Consider the following 17,553-nt stretch of genomic DNA (forward strand, 5'->3'; position numbering starts at 1 on the left):
TTCAAAACTGGTGGTCAGTCTGTAATATACAGCATCCCATGAAAGATACATATACCAGGAATGAAGATGCTAGTCCAATTACTGGTCCAGGTAACATGAACCTTTCATTCCTTACATATTTAAAACATATATGGACTTAGGCACATGTCATAAACAGAAAGAAGATTGACAAGTGAAACATACACTACTTTGATAAACATACTTACCACAGTGGTAGAACTGTGAAAATATATATTTTTAATTACCACAGGTCGTATGTGTTTACTACAAAATTGTAGACAGACAGTTCAGATTTGGTGTCTACAGGAGATTGAGTGGTTGCACTTCTAATGCCTCTGTGGAATGAATTCTTGAGTCTGAAAGAAAGATCAAACTGTTAGGTGTATTAAAGATGAGGTCTGCAAAACTTCGTGAATTTACTTTGAAAGACTTTGCTCATAATATCTATAGCAATAGCCATGATACAGTTATTGATAATTTAGATGTGTTAGATCTTGCATTAGAAGAAGTAGTTCATATCAGAGTTCCCCTTGAAACTCAATGGATTTTAGTCTGCATTGCCAGCTACATCAGTTTGCAAGTGATTAAAATATTATGTAAAAAGTGTGATGTCTGCATTAAAATGTTGCAGGCTGAAAAGAAATTGCTTGTGGATAGTGACAGGGAAATGGTGATGTATTCCAAAGTAGTGTAGAGAGGTGGTTAGAAGTGTCCATCATTGATGGTCATGTCCTGTGTGGCGGCCGTACCTTATGTGCTGAAGTGCTGCAGCACATTGCCTGTTGGAAAAATATTATCTACAATCAAATACAGTGCATTGGAAAAGGCGTCAGCCAAAGAATAAGAAATTATTCAACTCCCCTTACAACCAGGTAACTACTGGTGCGCTGCACGCCGGGTGCTGTGTGGTCACAGCTCAGCGAGAGCTAAGCTTTTAGCCAGAAACCAGGAACTCTGCCTTTTGCGCATGCGTGCGCAACTTTTTCGATACAAAGAGAATGTTCCGACAGGCTGTGGAAACAACAGCCAAGACATCACTTCACAGGGATTCTTCGTTCGACCACAGAGAGGCAGCACTAGCACTAGTCACACTTGCATTACGACCGATATGACAACGTGGCAGCTGGCACCCTCTTGACTAAGCGGTAGTATTTAAGAGGGGATCGCTCAAAGCAAACGGGAACACAAAATGCTGTAGAGCTGTTCACGCCAGGTCTTTTAATACCAAAGAGGATAGAATACCACCAACTTTCCTATTCCATAGCCACATTTGTAAATCGATGAACTATAAAAATTGTACTTTTCATGTTGTCAAAATAAGGACATGATATTGTGATTTTCCTTATTTAAAAATCTGTAGTTTATAAATGTCAACATAACATGTAATTTTGCATTACGACGTTGCTGGTTTTATTTCAATGACGTTGGAAACATTAACAAGTTACGTTTTTGCGCGCTCACACCAAGTGTTTGAATTGGTGAATATTTTGCCATTGCAGGTGTTATTGTGTGTTTAATTATATAGGTTTATAGTTTTTTATGAGGAATGTGTATATGTGTTGGGGTTGTTTGCGTGTTTGTTGAGTGTGGAAAACTCAGTGGAGAGCCCCTGAAAACCACATACCACCGAGCGAATTCCCCGTGCGGTTAGAGGCGCGCAGATGTGAGCTCGCATCCGGGAGATAGTGGTTCGTATCCCACTGTCGGCAGCCCTGAATGTGGTTTTACGTGGTTTCCCATTTTCACACCAGGCAAATGCTGGGGCTGTACCTTAATTAAGGCTACGGCCGCTTCCTTCACATTCCTAGACCTTTCCTGTTCCATCGCAGCCATAAGACCTATCTGTGTCGGTGCGACGTAAGACAAATGTCAAAGAAAGAAAACCACACACCGGTATGTTTCTAAATATTTGTATTTTTTGGAGTGGGGATGGGTTACAGCCGCCACTGTGCAAACTGTTCAGAATTTTCTGTGTGTTAATTGGTTACAGTTACAAACCAGAATTTCCTAAGTTACAGAATCAAAGAGAGGCGGTGCTAGCAGTTTATGTAACCTTGATAAGTGTCATTGCAGTATGAATTTGAAAACGATGATTGAAATGTGCATTAAGGTGTTAGCAAATTGTTTATCAATAATTATGATTTTCTTATAAATACACATTTAATTGTGTATTTCAAGTATCACTAGGCTGGTGAATGTATATTTGTTGGGAATGTTATTTCATTGTCCTCTGTAATTTGTGTTTTTCTTATAATATGATGTGCATTGATCTGATTTACCAACGAATCTTGGTTTAATTTTGTCATTTTCAAAAGCGGTGCTACTGCAGTTGTTAATGAACGGGGACAACACTTTAGATCAAAACCACCGTCTAGACAAACAGCGTACGACGTACGAAATAGTTTTGAAGAACATGGATCTGTTATGGATGCACCGGGATCTGACCGCCCAAGAACAGTCACAATTGAGGAAAATGAATTGCGTGTATGTTTAGCTGTGAACCAAAGTCCGCGAAAATCAACCAGACGATTAGCAAGTGAGCTGAATTTATCACGAGGGTCAATGCAAAGAATGTTACACAAACAGAAGTTTAAAATTAACATACCACGTTTACGACATGGGATACTTCAAGACGATCCTTATCGTCTTAAGTTTTGTGAATTGATGCTTGGCGAACAAAATGATGGTCCTAACCTATTCAATAGCATTCTGTAGTCTGATGACGCCAATTTTAAGTTAACGGACATAAATGCACGTACTGGTATACTGAGAATAAACATCTTTTCTTAGAAGAACAAGTAAATCAACCCGGTGTGAGTGTCTGGGGGCAATATCATTATTTGGCGTATTTGGCCCATATTTTTTGACGGAACAGTTACAGTGGATAAGTATTTGGACATGCTTCAGAATTATCTGTTACCAGAACTTACAGCGTGTGCTGAAAACTTTCAAGAAAATTACTTTCAACGTGATGGGGCACCACCACATTTTGTCACTGCCGTCCGCGATTATTTAAATGAAACTTTCCATAGAAAAGTGATTGGTCGAAGGGTGACATGCCTCCACGTTCACCAGATATCACGTGCATGGATTTTTTCCTACGCGATGTCGTCAAGGACTCTGTTTATTTTAAAAATCCTCGGACCATTGCTGAAATAAAAGACTATATACACGACGCATTTCATGATTTCGACAGTGATACCACACTATGCCATACAGTATGTAAATGCTCCAAAGACTTGAAAGATGTATTCATGCAGACAGAATACAGTTAGCATTGTTTGTATTTGTAATGAAACATAAATTCAATCTTTTTTTTAAATCAGTGTCCAGTGACTTTTGCGCCACCCTGTGTAGGGTATTTATTTTGAGCTCTTCAGAATTGAATGAGGAATAGTATATTGTGTGAATCTAAAACATACTTAGTAGTGGTGTTTAAATAACATTTACAATATCATTTTAGTGGGGCATGATTTCTGGATAACATTGCCATTGGTTGGTTATCGAGGAGGTCTGGATTTAAATTCTGAGCAATGAAAAGTGGTTTCCTCAAGAAAGAATTTTTTTTACAGCTTATGGAACGAGATGTGTTATGTTTTCTGCAATTAAGTGGCGAGATCTTGATTGTTTTGTGACACAGAGATTATGTGATTTTGTGCTAATCTTAGTTCATTTTGTATTTTAGAGATGCCATGAGTAGAATTTTTCTTCTGTTTCTTTTATATGTTGCAAATTAATAGTAATAAACATGAATTGAAAGAGTGTTATTGTCTAAATCACAAAATGTATGAGGCATTCTCCTTTCTCAGTCCTAGCCAAACCCTCTTTGCTTTTTCAGATCAACGTCTGTGATTTTCCATACTTCTGCACTGATATGACTGGTGATCAACACGATCATGATCGTGTAGAGGAATGTTTCCCTTGCGGTGTGTTGTGTCTCAATATTGCTAATGTGTTCTGGGGAAGCCACAAATGTCTAACTTCTCAGCTTTTCAGTGTGAATTAAAACTCTTGATACCGTATTCCACATGCCGGATCAAGTCACCAATACCACATGTGAGGCCTGTACCTCCATACCTAGATCTCAGCAACTCCAAGTGAAACTTCTGGGAAATGCAAACTTCTCGATAACTTACCTGCTCTTTTTGCCCTAGTCATCCAAGACCAATAGCTTTCTAATCTGCACAGGGGATTGTACAGTCACAAGCCAATAAAAGTGAAGATTGCCCAATGTTGTCGAAAGGTAACGCAGGTCAGTGCTCACCCAGGTCTCATGGGAGACGTTGCCGTTAAGCCAATATTGAATAGCTCTAGTTCCATGCTTTGTCACTGTGCACTAGGGATAGGAAACAAGAGGACATCTCTCAAGTTTCTCGAGAACCTCTCAATGCTTTTCTCACAAAAGCATGCCCCACGAGGCTCTCGAGGACATAAGCACACATCTTACACGACAGTTACGTGGCACACTAAGAACGACAGGCTTTGACATCGTGCGCAACGGGACAATGGGTTGTGTCATGAATGGAAGTTTGGCCTTCTATTCACGGGGAAGTAAGTAGGTTTGCAACATCACACTTAACCTACGAGTAAAAGTCAGTCATTTAATTTAAGCCTAATCATTTGACTGCGATGCAGTTGTTAGAGCGCATATTGATAGCTACGAAGAGGAAATCTTGGGCCCGTCAATATTTCAGGGATAACCCAGAAAATAAACTGCAATGCCATGTTAAAGAAGTGTATGTTCATGTTACTTTCATTACATCCTGTATTTAGATTTACGTTATTAACAATCTAACACGTTTATGACAGACAAAACTCGACTCTGGTAGTCGCAGCAAGATCACGTTGCCTGATTCGTCCAGTCAACATTATTGTATGATTCACTGTTAATGTTGCTCACTGTGTACATCTGTAAAGTGAATTATTTACAATAAATGGGGGAGAGTGGGAGTATCTTCGAGCGAGTGTGAAGCGGACATCTGATTTTATGACATCTGCTCCAGAAATACACTGAAGAAAATGGAAATTGCAACACCCAGAAGGAGTGGTGCTACATTGCTGCAATTGAACATGCAGGACCAGTGTTCGGCTGTGATTCTATTATTACACTTTCAGGTTCCTTTGACCGCAAGTTTGGACAACAATCAATACAGGATGTGCCTACCACGAGCTGCAATACATTGACGAATTCCTCGAGGCATGGAGTCAATAAGGCCCTGGATCGCTTCCTGAAGAATTGCGAACCATGCTTGCTGCACTGCACGGGTCAGTCGTTCCAGAGTTGTGGGTGGCTGAGGACGGTTGTCCAGTTGTCGACCCATCATGTTCCACATATGCTCAATAGGACTGTGGTCCGGGGATCTGGCGGGCCATTCTAAGGTTGTGATGTCCTGGAGATCTTCTCTGGAGATGCGTGCAGTGTGAACCCGGGCATTGTCCTGCTGAATCATCCCATTAGCATTGTTCATTATCATAGGGACAACCACTGGATTGAGTACCCTATCAACGTACTGTCGAGCAGTCATAGTGCCCTCAACAAGCACTAATTGTGATTTCACATTAAAGCCAATAGCTCCCCAGACCATAATGCTTGGTGTTGGCCCTGTGTGCTCTCGACAATAAGACCTGGGCGGCCCCTCTCTCCGGTACGTCGGCGCACACGATTCCGGCGATCATTGCGGGCAAGACAGAAGCGCGATTCATCACTAAAGACGACCCTATGCCATTCGTCGACCCACGTCGATCTTTCTCGACACCAGGCCAGCCTTACACGTCGCTGTTGTGGGGTCAATGGAACACCTTCTGCACGGACACGGGCTCGTAAGCCAGCTGCACGCAGGCGATTACCAACTGTTTGTTGTGTAACGTGGGGTGCAACAGCTGCTCGCATTTGCGCTGCTGTTGCATGGGGTTCCATCCGGGCCATCCGAATGATGCGGCGATCCTCTCTCAGAGTTGTCTGTCGCGCTGGGCCTCTGCCAGGTCTACGAGTGTAGGTACATTCATTTGACCACTGCTGCCATACACGTTGTACCGTAGATGCCTGTCGGCGAACACGTGCAGCGACAGTCCTTAGCGATAATCCAGCCTCACACAGCCCAATTATCCGAGCCCTCTCAAACGGCGACAGTTGTTGATAGCGTGCTCTTCTCTGACGTCGAGGCATGTTTTACGGGGAACACTTCACTGCACAGACTGCTAGTCAACTACGCCACACCAGAGTCCATATACTGGAGTTGATTCCTCCGCGACCAATCACGTGGGGAGACTTGTAGCAACAATCCAATGGGTCTGAAACTTTAACCGGTTACATACCTACATGGCATCGTTCCATATCTTGAAAATCAACACAAACGACTCTATGCCTTCATGGTGCTGCAATTTCCATTTTCTAAAAAGTACATACTAAGTAATTACCATTGCATATGTTCGAGAAATTTACATTTCATAATAAATATTACGTCTTTAAAATAATGTAAAAGGATGTTCCACTAATTCACAGCCCATGAAACCATTGCGAAAGTTTGATTTTTATTTTTGTGTTCATTTCTAACGATCATCTAAAGTAAGTTATTTTCTATGTCATTCCTTTATGTGTTCATATAAACTTAAATATAAGATCAAAAGAAATAATCCAAGTGTTCCAGGACAGATCAACAAAAAATGCCGTTGTTTAAAATAACCCGAATGCCGCACTTTGAACTAGAAGTTCTAACACCAACATTTTGTTGCAATTCGCAAAGGTGCTCAAGGGAATGTGGCACTATTACATTTATTTTGAGATGCTGTGAGATTCTCCACATTTTAGCCATTTTTCTCTAGACTCTCGAGGAAAAGAAATTCTCGTCCTTACTGTGCAAAGCTTGGTAAGAACGAGGTAGGGTATGTACTGGCGGGAAAGGTGCCTAATTAGCTGTGCTGTCGGCTTTTGCATGCCGAATGTTGAACTGTCTTGTGCGATATTTTAGCTGACGCCGTTGATTTAATGTATTGTATTCCTTCGGAAGTGTATTGTCTCCGTATGTTAGGTGATGGCAAGTCCTAAAACAAGGTTGTTCATAGGGAATGTAATTGCTTTTCGTGGTTTAGGAAAGAGTGCAATTTCCTTTAGCTTGCGTTTCTTTCAAGCAAGTAAACGAGCTTCAGTGGTAAGGAAACATCAGACATTTATTAAGAAAATCAGAAGGGAGGTGATAATGGGATGAAGCTATTCACTCTGGGTAAAATGGAGCAGTGAATAATGGAAACTTACTAGATGATACAGGTAAGTGCATCATCAGACGGAATTAGGCGATCTGCAATTTATAAATCTCATATTCGCTGTCCTGTATTGACAACAGTATACGCATTGGTGTTGAATAATGTGGATCCAGAATCATTTCGTTTCAAGATTGCTGTATTACAAGGCGAGTCGCAAACGTCTGAGGTAAGTTTTGCTTTCAATAGGCTTTAAATTTAATAAGTGTGAAGAACATGGAAGATAAATTCTGCTTAAGAGATTGGTGTACCAGAGAACTTTAGCAGAGAAAAACAAGAGATCGGTCCTTTTTTTTAGATGAAACGTTTTTCCGTCCATCCTATACTGTAATGAAGTTTTGGGAGTATAATTGACTAGACCTTCTATCTTTGGACAGTGCAGGTTATATGCAGGTAGTGAGAACCGGTTTGTACCCTGCGCACTCTGCATGTTCAAATCGAAAACGAAATGAAGGTATATAACTTCATGACTTGAAGTTGGTACCACAAACATATCAAGTGTGACAACCCATCAGATCAATGGAGTACCTTCAACATCTGGCAATAAATACGAATTAAGAGAACTAGCTAATGACATATTGGAGTACAGTGAAGCAACTAATTGCTGACACAAATATGTAACAGGTACTCAGGGATAAAGAGTGCATCACTACAGTGCTTTTGCAGCTGTTATAAGTGAGGAATGGAATGAGTATGAACTTGCATACAGGCTAAGAGTTGAGTACTGGATGAGGAATGTGTAGCTCGGAGAACTCATCATACATGTTGGTAGTGATAGGAATAGCGATTCAATCTCTGAACATGACAGTTCAGTGCACAATGGTAGAGAGTTCTACTCTGCTGGCAACTTAATAGCATTGTGAGATCACATCTGAACTGGGTATTCATTGTTTAATATGATGACTTAGAATCACTGCTTTTAGAAGTGTATTTTTACAGTAAATTTTTCTCATAGTGTTAACAGCTAGCTATGACCGTTGCGCTTTACTACATTGGTAACGTTGCGTTCACAGCATCCCTTCTCGTGCTCGCCCAGCTTTCACACTACTACTTAAATCACTTGGCTTCAACTTGTGCTATACATGGCAGGTAGCCAAATTTACATCACGAAACACACTTCTGGGGTAATACTTAGAAGATTTTCCCTTGCCTGCTAAATCCTACGTGACTGGCGAGGTGTATATCCAGTTCATCTGTCTGTGAAGGTATTTTCTCACCCTTAAACATAGTGAGGAGTAGGATTACATTGTTTGTAAGGTTCTCCTGAAACGGAAAGTCAGATGCCTTGTAATCAAACTGAGTGGAAATTCCTCCACGCAGAATAGTTCAACCACTCTGTCAGGGAGTCGGATTATTTTCCACTACCCGACACTCGGCGTAGAGTTGCTTGCAGTATGGTCTGTTCCATTACCATAGGGAGATACCCATCTCATCCTGTGCGTATAAAATGGTTATGAAATTTAAAATATTATGGTATGAAAATGAATCAAATATATCACTAGGCCTCGAAGTGATGGCATTTGGTACAGTGCGGTTTGTCTGGAAACAGTCGGAAACTGGTCACAACATGCTGTTGGGTAGAGAAGGAGCGAGCCCACCTCAAGTAAACTCCAACTCAGGATGCCTCTGACCTAATGGCTGGGATGCCTAAAGCACTTGTAACGCCAATACAACACATATTAGGTTAAGTTCAAAAGATAAATTTAACAATTGTTAGTTTCACAAATCGCACACCGTTTGTTGTATTACTCTAATTTATTTCAGGATAACGCACACCATACAACGTGAATGAGCACACTCTCTCAGTTGGACAGGGTGCTCTCACCTCACACAGAAGTTGCTTGCCGATGGCTGGGTTTGAATGAAGGAACGACACACGATGATCGGTCCTTAGTTCATCTCCAGAGAAATTCCACAATCGCAAATAGAGGAGCTAAGCCGGTCCCACAAGCACGAAGGGTCTCCCCTTCGGTTAGAACCAGCATTGCTCCCCTACTAGGGGTCAATTACCCCTGGTATATTAGGGGTACAATTGCGATTTTGCGGATTTAGCATAAGAGAGCGAGCCTAACAACACAGTCGCCATCTTGAGGGGGCCTAACTACACTTTAACAGGTAGTTGCCCTTCCCGTCGCCTAAGAGAACAAGCCTGACCTCATGGAGGGGCCTAACCGTAGTTTTACGGCTAGATGCTCTTCCTGACGTAGACAGTCGTTATCATGGAGGGGCTTAACATTAAAGGACGTAGTTTTACGGCGAGATACCCTTCCCGAAGCTATCTTGAGTAGTAGGACAATGATGATTCTCGCGACGCTATCTTATGTAGTAGGGCAATGTAGAATCGCATAAGAGAGCACAAGTAACTACATGGAGGAGTCTAACTACACAGGACTATAGTTTCACGGCCAGGTGCCCTTCCCGACGTGAATTGCACAAAATGGTGGCTATACACAGGTTCGTATGAGACTAATTCCTAGAACCTGGGTTAGAGGTTACTGTGGAAGATGCCGGTTATACATAGGCATTATAAGACTTCCCAGGGGTGCTTGCGCAAGATGGCAGCTATACATAGACTCTTACAGAGAAAGATGACGGATATGGACGATTGCGCAAGATGGCGGTTATACATGGGCTCTTATAGAGAAAGATGCCGGTCATAGGAGATTGTAAAAGATCGCGGCTATACGTGGGCCATTATAGAGAAAGGTGACGGCCATGAGCGATTGCACAAGGTGGCGGCTTTACATGGGCTCTTATAGAGAAAGATGACGGCCATGCGGGATTGCACAAGATGGCGGCTTTACATGGGCTCTTATAGAGAAAGATGACGGCCATGAGCGATTGCACAAGGTGGCGGCTTTACATGGGCTCTTATAGAGAAAGGTGACGGCCATGGGCGATTGCACAATATGGCGGCTTTACATGGGCTCTTATAGAGAAAGATGACGGTCATAGGCGATTGCACAATATGGCGGCTTTACATGGGCTCTTATAGAGAAAGATGCCGGTCATAGGCGATTGCACAATATGGCGGCTTTACATGGGCTCTTATAGAGAAAGATGACGGCCATAGGCGATTGTAAAAGATCGCGGCTATACGTGGGCCATTATAGAGAAAGGTGACGGCCATGGCGATTGCACAAGCTGGCGGCTTTACATGGGCTCTTATAGAGAAAGATGCCGGTCATAGGCGATTGCACAATATGGCGGCTTTACATGGGCTCTTATAGAGAAAGATGACGGCCATGGGCGATTGCACAAGGTGGCGGCTTTACATGGGCTCTTATAGAGAAAGATGCCGGTCATAGGCGATTGCACAATATGGCGGCTTTACATGGGCTCTTATAGAGAGAGATGACGGCCATAGGCGATTGCACAATATGGCGGCTTTACATGGGCTCTTATAGAGAGAGATGACGGCCATAGGCGATTGCACAATATGGCGGCTATACATATGCTCTTATTGAGAGAGATGACGGCCATGCGGGATTGCACAAGATGGCGGCTATACATGGGCTCTTATAGCATCCTCCTCCTCCGACGGGACACAGCCGCCCTCCTCCTCATCATCTGTATAGCAAAAGGCAAAATGGCATGGAACACAGCCACCCTCCTCCTCCTAACAAAAGGGGAAAAGGGCAATAGGGATCCTCTTCCTTGCAAAAGGGAAAATGGGTAAAAGGACAACGCTTCTTTATCTGTAGGGCAAAAGGGCTAAATGGTTCCTCTTCCTGGCAAAAGGGAAAAAGTGTTTCTCTTCATTATCTGTTTGGCTAAATGCTAAAAGGGCTTCCTCCTCCTAACAAAAGGGGAAAAGGGCACCTTTTTCTGGCAAAAGGGCAAAAGTGCTCCTCCTCCTTACAAAAGGGCTCCTCTTTCTAGCAAAATGGCCACTGTTCCTGGGCAAAGGCCAACTCTTCCTCCTTACATTTACTGAGGTTAGCTCAATCCCTCTTCCTACGGACAGATGCCTTCCTGCACAAATAGAATTGAACGTCACATACTCACGTTATTAAACTCATATAGCGTTATCCTATTCTTCTCGTCGCATAAGTTTTTACCCTTTTCGATTGAGGAGGGAGCGGTAGGAGGATGATGCGGTAAGGAGAAGATAATATTTTTTCGATTGCAATTAGCATGAAAAAATATAGAATTGAATGTAGGGTAGGCAAACGCTGTATGTTACTGTCCGGCAAGGCAAAAGAGGTTCGACAGAGCTACAGAATGCAATTAGGAGAAATACAGAATTGGCAAGCTAGTGCTGTATGTCTTCATCCAACGAGAGAAAATATGTTGACTATTAAACAGAAAAACTTATAACCCAAATATAATAATTACTGTGCTGTGTGTGTCTATTCGACAAGACAAGTTTAATCCTATTACAATTAGCACACACTAGAATTGATTGTAGAAGAAACAAATGTTGAATGCCTTTATCCGACATAACAAAACATGTTGACAATTAGTGTTGAGAACCGAAAAACTTTTAACGCTACTGTGCTGTATGTTTGTAATCGGCAAGACAAGTTACAATTAGCACACGCCAGAATTGATTGTAGAACAAGACAAAAAATGTTTAAAATTAGTGTTTAGAACAGAAAAACTTATAACGCAAAATATTATGAGATTTAAAATCTACGTTATAGGATTAATCTTACTGTTGATACAAACGCACTTCTATGCAATCAGCGAGCACACTTGAATTGCAAATATTGTATCTCTCTATCCGACGTACATCTTCTTAATTACTGCAGATGAAATGATTCCTACATAGCAGGGGATACCTTTGTTCTAAGGAAATCGATTTTGCGGGATTCGAACACATGCAACAGAGAAACAAATCTGTATAGCGATTTAGTTACCGTAACAGAATAAGAAATAATACTACTGTGCAGAGAAAATGATTTTACTACTTACCAGGGGGTACCTTTGTCCTACATCATATTGTGTTAAGAAGATAATTTGTGGATTTAAACCCTGTTGTAACACTATAAAAGATTTTTGGGAATGAAACTTTGTTTACAAGGGAGAGGAATAGATGTGTACTTCCTTTTAATCAAAAATCGCTTCTATTATGGAGATAAAATGATCTGTGAGAGGGATCGGTAATGTATATTGTTAACTTACCTTCATTTTAGGGACGGCTTAGTGTTTAGAACAGGAACAATTATAACGCGAAACATTATGAGATTTGAACTCTGCATTATGAGATTAATCTCTCTATTGATAAAATGGCACTTCCATTTATTCAGCGCGCACGCACGCGTACACGCACACACACACACACACACACACACACACACACGCTACATTGAATTGCAAATGTTGTATATCTCCATTCGACATACTTCTTCTTAATCACCGCAGATAAAATGTATGGATTTCGATGTCTGATTTAGTTACAATAGAAGAAAACATGGATTCAAACCCTATTCTCTTATCGCAAATAACATAGAGAAAGAAAAATTAATTATAGGATTCGACCTTAGATCCCAGGGAGAGAGGAATTTATGTACTTCCTCATAAATCAATAATCACTACCACTATGCAGATAAAATAGTGGAAGAAAATGCGATTTTCTGCAACTATATCTTCTGTCGATATTCATATTAGAATTCTAAAACATCACAACAGGCTATACTTACCATCTTCTTGTAATCCCGGGAATCGAAAACGTTATTAATTAATTGTGCAACGATAACGCTGTAATCATTGACAGAAGGGCAACTCCAAGTGAGCGGAACGATATAAATAGTGGAGAGATGTACTTCCTCATAAAACAAGAAACACTACAATCACTAATCGAGCCCCCAGCCACACAGTAGGACGGTCTCGACACTTACAGCACATGCTTAGAACACACAATGTTTAAAATCGATCTACGAAATACAGAATTAAACGTTACATTTCTCTTAAAACAACAATCACCACTACCACGATTAACATTACAGTTTGAACCGAATATCTTACGATCCGGAGGCTAACACATCGTCAACCCAAAAGTCTAAAATTGATTACAGCTAAGATACAACTTATATTATTTACCTGGTACAAAAATTAGAAACTACGGAAACGCATCTTCAGACCTGCCAGCTCCAAGCTGATAGCTACATGCAGTAGCGTGTGAATAAACGGTAAAACAATAATCACTGCCTACTGTTACTCTGCATCGTAAAACTACACATGCATACACAAAAAGCATCCTGTTTTCGAAGGCGTTGACGTGTAAATTATTAGCACCGCACAGTAGAAAAGCACACACTTACCTGAGATTAACAATACTTACATACTGAAATGGAAAAGAACAGATCTGGATTTAACACACAGTACATTCAAAGTAAATATTTCCAGGGAGCGAGCTGGCTGGCTGTCGTGGAATATTGTACCGAGTTAGGATTACGTGGATTTTATATTGCCTGCCACCACATTCATAAAGTTGCAACAGTGAGGTTTAGCCTCGTCATGATGGCAGCAGTGAGGTTAGCGATGTTCTTTTGTTTAGAATACCGCACCAACGTGGTTAAAGATGGCAGCTGTTATCTTGACAGCTGTTAGAAAAGCACATGGATTTAGAATTCCTGGCCACCACATGCACAAGTTAACAGCAATGAGGTTTAGCACCGTGAATATGATAGCAGTGAGGTTAGCGATAATATATTGTCCTTAAAAATGAGGTTAGGGTCCGCCAAGATGTGAGCTTTCAAAAAAGAACGTGGCCAAGCACGTGGCTTTGTTTACAAACAAGAGCACGTGGTCGTGATGTCACGGTCACATGGTATTCTGCGTTGGCACCCGAAGTTCAAAATCGACGCCAATGTCGCTAGAACTTGTCAAATAGCATGCAGATTTTAAATTTCGTGCGCCTACGTCGTTAAGATGACACCTGCTATCTTACCAACGTCCTACCTATGTGCACTAATTTAACTACGTAGAGCGAGGTTTTGAAATCCTTTAAATCAGAGTTCGAAATCGATACAGATTTTTTCTGTTGCATGTGTTCGAATCCCGCAAAAATCCATATCCTTATGCCAAAGATTTTTCATGGTATACCCTGCTTCGTAGTAAAATCATTTTATCTGCAGTGATTAAGAAGAAGTACGTCGGATGGAGATATACAATATTTGCAATTCCATGTGTGTATGTGTGCGCGCTGATTCCATAGAAGTGCGTTTGTATCAGTACAGAGATTAATCTCATAATGCAGAGTTCAAATCTCATAATGTTTCGCGTTATAATTGTTTCTGTTCAAAATACTAAGCCGTCCCTAAAATGAAGGTAAGTTAACCATATACATTACCGATCCCTCTCACAGCTCATTTTATCTCCATAATAGTAGCGATTTATGATTTAAGAGGAAGTACACTTCTATTCCCCTCCCTTGTAAACAAGGTTTCAATCCCAAAAATCTTTTATAGTGTTACAACAGGGTTAAAATCCATAAATTTTATCCTTAACACAATATGATGTAGGACAAAGGTACCCCCTGGTAAGTAGTAAAATCATTTTATCTGCACAGTAGAATGATTTTTTATTCTGTTACGGTAACTAAATCGCTATACAGATTTGTTTCTCTGTTGCATGTGTTCGAATCCCGCAAAATCAATCTCCTTAGAAGATAGGTATCCCCTTCCATGTAGTAATCATTTCATCTGCAGTAATTAAGATGATGTACAACTGTACGTCGGATAGAGATATACAACATTTGCAATTCTATTTGTGCAGGCTGACTGCATAGAAGTGCGCTTGTGTCAACACAGATTAATCCTATAACGCAGATTTTAAATCTCATAGTATTTTGCGTTATAAGTTTTTCTGTTCTACACACTAATTTTAAACATGTTTCGTCTTGTTCTACAATCAATTCTAGTGTGTGGTAATTGTAACTTGTCGAATAGAAACATACAGCACAGTAGCGTTAAAAGTTTTCTGTTCTCAACACTAATTGTCAACATGTTTTGTTATGTCGGATAAAGACATACAATATTAGCTTGTTCTACAATCAATTCTAGTGTGTGCTAATTGTAACAGGATTAAACTTGTCTTGTCGAATAGACATATACAACACAGTAACTATTGTGTTTGCGTTATAAGTGTTTTATTTTTAACAGTCAACATGTTTTCTCTTGCTGGATGAAGACATACAGCATTAGCTTGTCAGATCTATATTTCTGCTAATTGCATTCTGTAACTCCATTGAACCTCTTTTGCCTTGTCGGATAGTAACATACAACATTTACTTATTCTACATTCAGTTCTATATTTTTGCATGATAATTGCAATCGAGGAGCCTCCATGGCTCAGATGGCAGCGCGTTGGCCTCTCACCGTTGGATACCGTGGTTCAAATCCCGGTCACTCCATGTGATATTTGTGCTGGACAAAGCGGAGGCGGGACAGGTTTTTCTCCGGGTACTCTGGTTTTCCCTGTCCTCTTTCATTCCAACAACACTCTCCATTCTCATTTCATAGCATCCATCAGGCATTAATAAATCACTTTGGGAGTGGCGACCCCATCGTACTAATAGACTGTATCTGCCTCATCCATTCCATCCCTGAGCCGGTCAATGACTGGAAAACAGGTTGTAGGTTTTCATTTCAATTCCAATCGAAAAAATATTACGTTCTCCTTACCTCATCATCTTCCAACCGCTCCCTCGTCAATCGAAGAGGGTAAAAACTTTTGCGACGAGAACAAGATGATAACGCTACATTAGTTTAATAACGTAAGTAGTCATCTGTCCGTAGGAAGATGGATTGAGCAAACCTCAGTAGCTGTAAGGAGGAGGAGTTGCCCTTTTGCCAGGAAGTGGAGCCCTTTTGTAGGGATGATGAGCCCTATTGCCCCTTTGCCAGAAAGAGGAGACTTTTTGCCATTTTTCTACGAGGGGGAAGCCCTTTTACACCTTTGCCAAACAGATAATGTAGAGAAAAACTTTTGCCCTTTTCCCCACGAATAAGGAGCTGCCCTTTGGCCTTTTTGCCGGGAAGGGGAGCCCTCTTGCCTTTTTGCCCCACACATAAAGAAGAGGTGTCCTTTCTTCCCATTTTCTCTTTTGCCAGGAAGAGGAGCCTATTTGCCCTTTTCCAATTTTGCTCTACGGATGAGGAGGAGGAAAACGGGGAGGAGGGCGGCTGTGTCCTGTGCCCTTTTGTCCTCTTGCTATACGGATAAAGAGGAGGAGAAGGAGGAGAGCAGCTGTGTCCCCTGCCCTTTTGCCCGTTTGCTATACAGATGAGGAAGTGGAGGAGGAGGAGGACGGCTGTGTCCTGTCGGAGTAGGAGGAGGCTATAAGAGCCTATGTATAGCCGCTATCTTTTGCAATCGCCCATAACCGTCATCTTTCTCCACATGAACCTTTGTATAGCCACCATCTTGCGCAATTGCGAATGGCCGTCATCTCTCCCTATAAGAGTCTTTGTATAGCAGCCATCTTGTACAATCGCCCATAGCCGCCATCTTGTGCCATCACCCATAGTCGTCACCTTTCTCCATAAGAGCCCGTGTATAGCCGCCATATTGTGCAACCGCCCATGGTCGTCATCTTTCTCCAAATGAAGCCGTGTATAGCCCCATCTTGCGCAATCGCCGATAGCTGTTATCTTCCTCCATAAGAGCCCGTTTATAGCCGCCATCTTATGCAATCACCTTTGGCCGGCATTTGCTCTATAAGAGCCCATGTATAGCCGCAATTTTGTGTAATAGCCCATGGCCGTCATCTTTCTTTATAATAGCCCATGTATAGCCACCATGTTGTGCAACCGCCCTTGGGCACCATCTTCTTCTATAAGAGCCCGTGTAATGCCGCCATTTTGTACAATCACCGATGGCCGGCAGCGTTCTTTATAATAGACCCATGTATAGCCGCCATCATATGCAACCTCCCTTGGGCGTCATTTTTCTCTATAAGAGCCTATGTATAGTCCCCATCTTACGCAATCGCCCATGTCCGTTATCTTTCTCCATAAGAACCTAAGTATAGTCGCCATCTTGCGCAATCGCCCATGGCCATTATCTTTCTCGATAAGAGCCCATGTATAGTCGCCATCTTGCGCAATCGCCCATGGCGTCATCTTTCTCTATAAGAGTCTATGTATAGTCGCCATCTTGCGCAATCGCCCATGGACGTCATCATTCTCCATAAAAGCCTATGTATGGTCGCCATCTTGCGCAAACGCCAATGGCCGTCATCTTTCTCTATAGGAAACTGTGTGCAGCCGCCATCTTGCGCAAGTGCCTCTAGGCCGTCTCATAAGAGCCTATGTATAGCCGCCATCTTGCGCAAGCACCCCTGGCTGG

This window comes from Anabrus simplex, chromosome X (genome assembly GCF_040414725.1).
Source record: "Anabrus simplex isolate iqAnaSimp1 chromosome X, ASM4041472v1, whole genome shotgun sequence".
In the NCBI taxonomy this organism is placed as follows: Eukaryota; Metazoa; Arthropoda; class Insecta; order Orthoptera; family Tettigoniidae; genus Anabrus; species Anabrus simplex.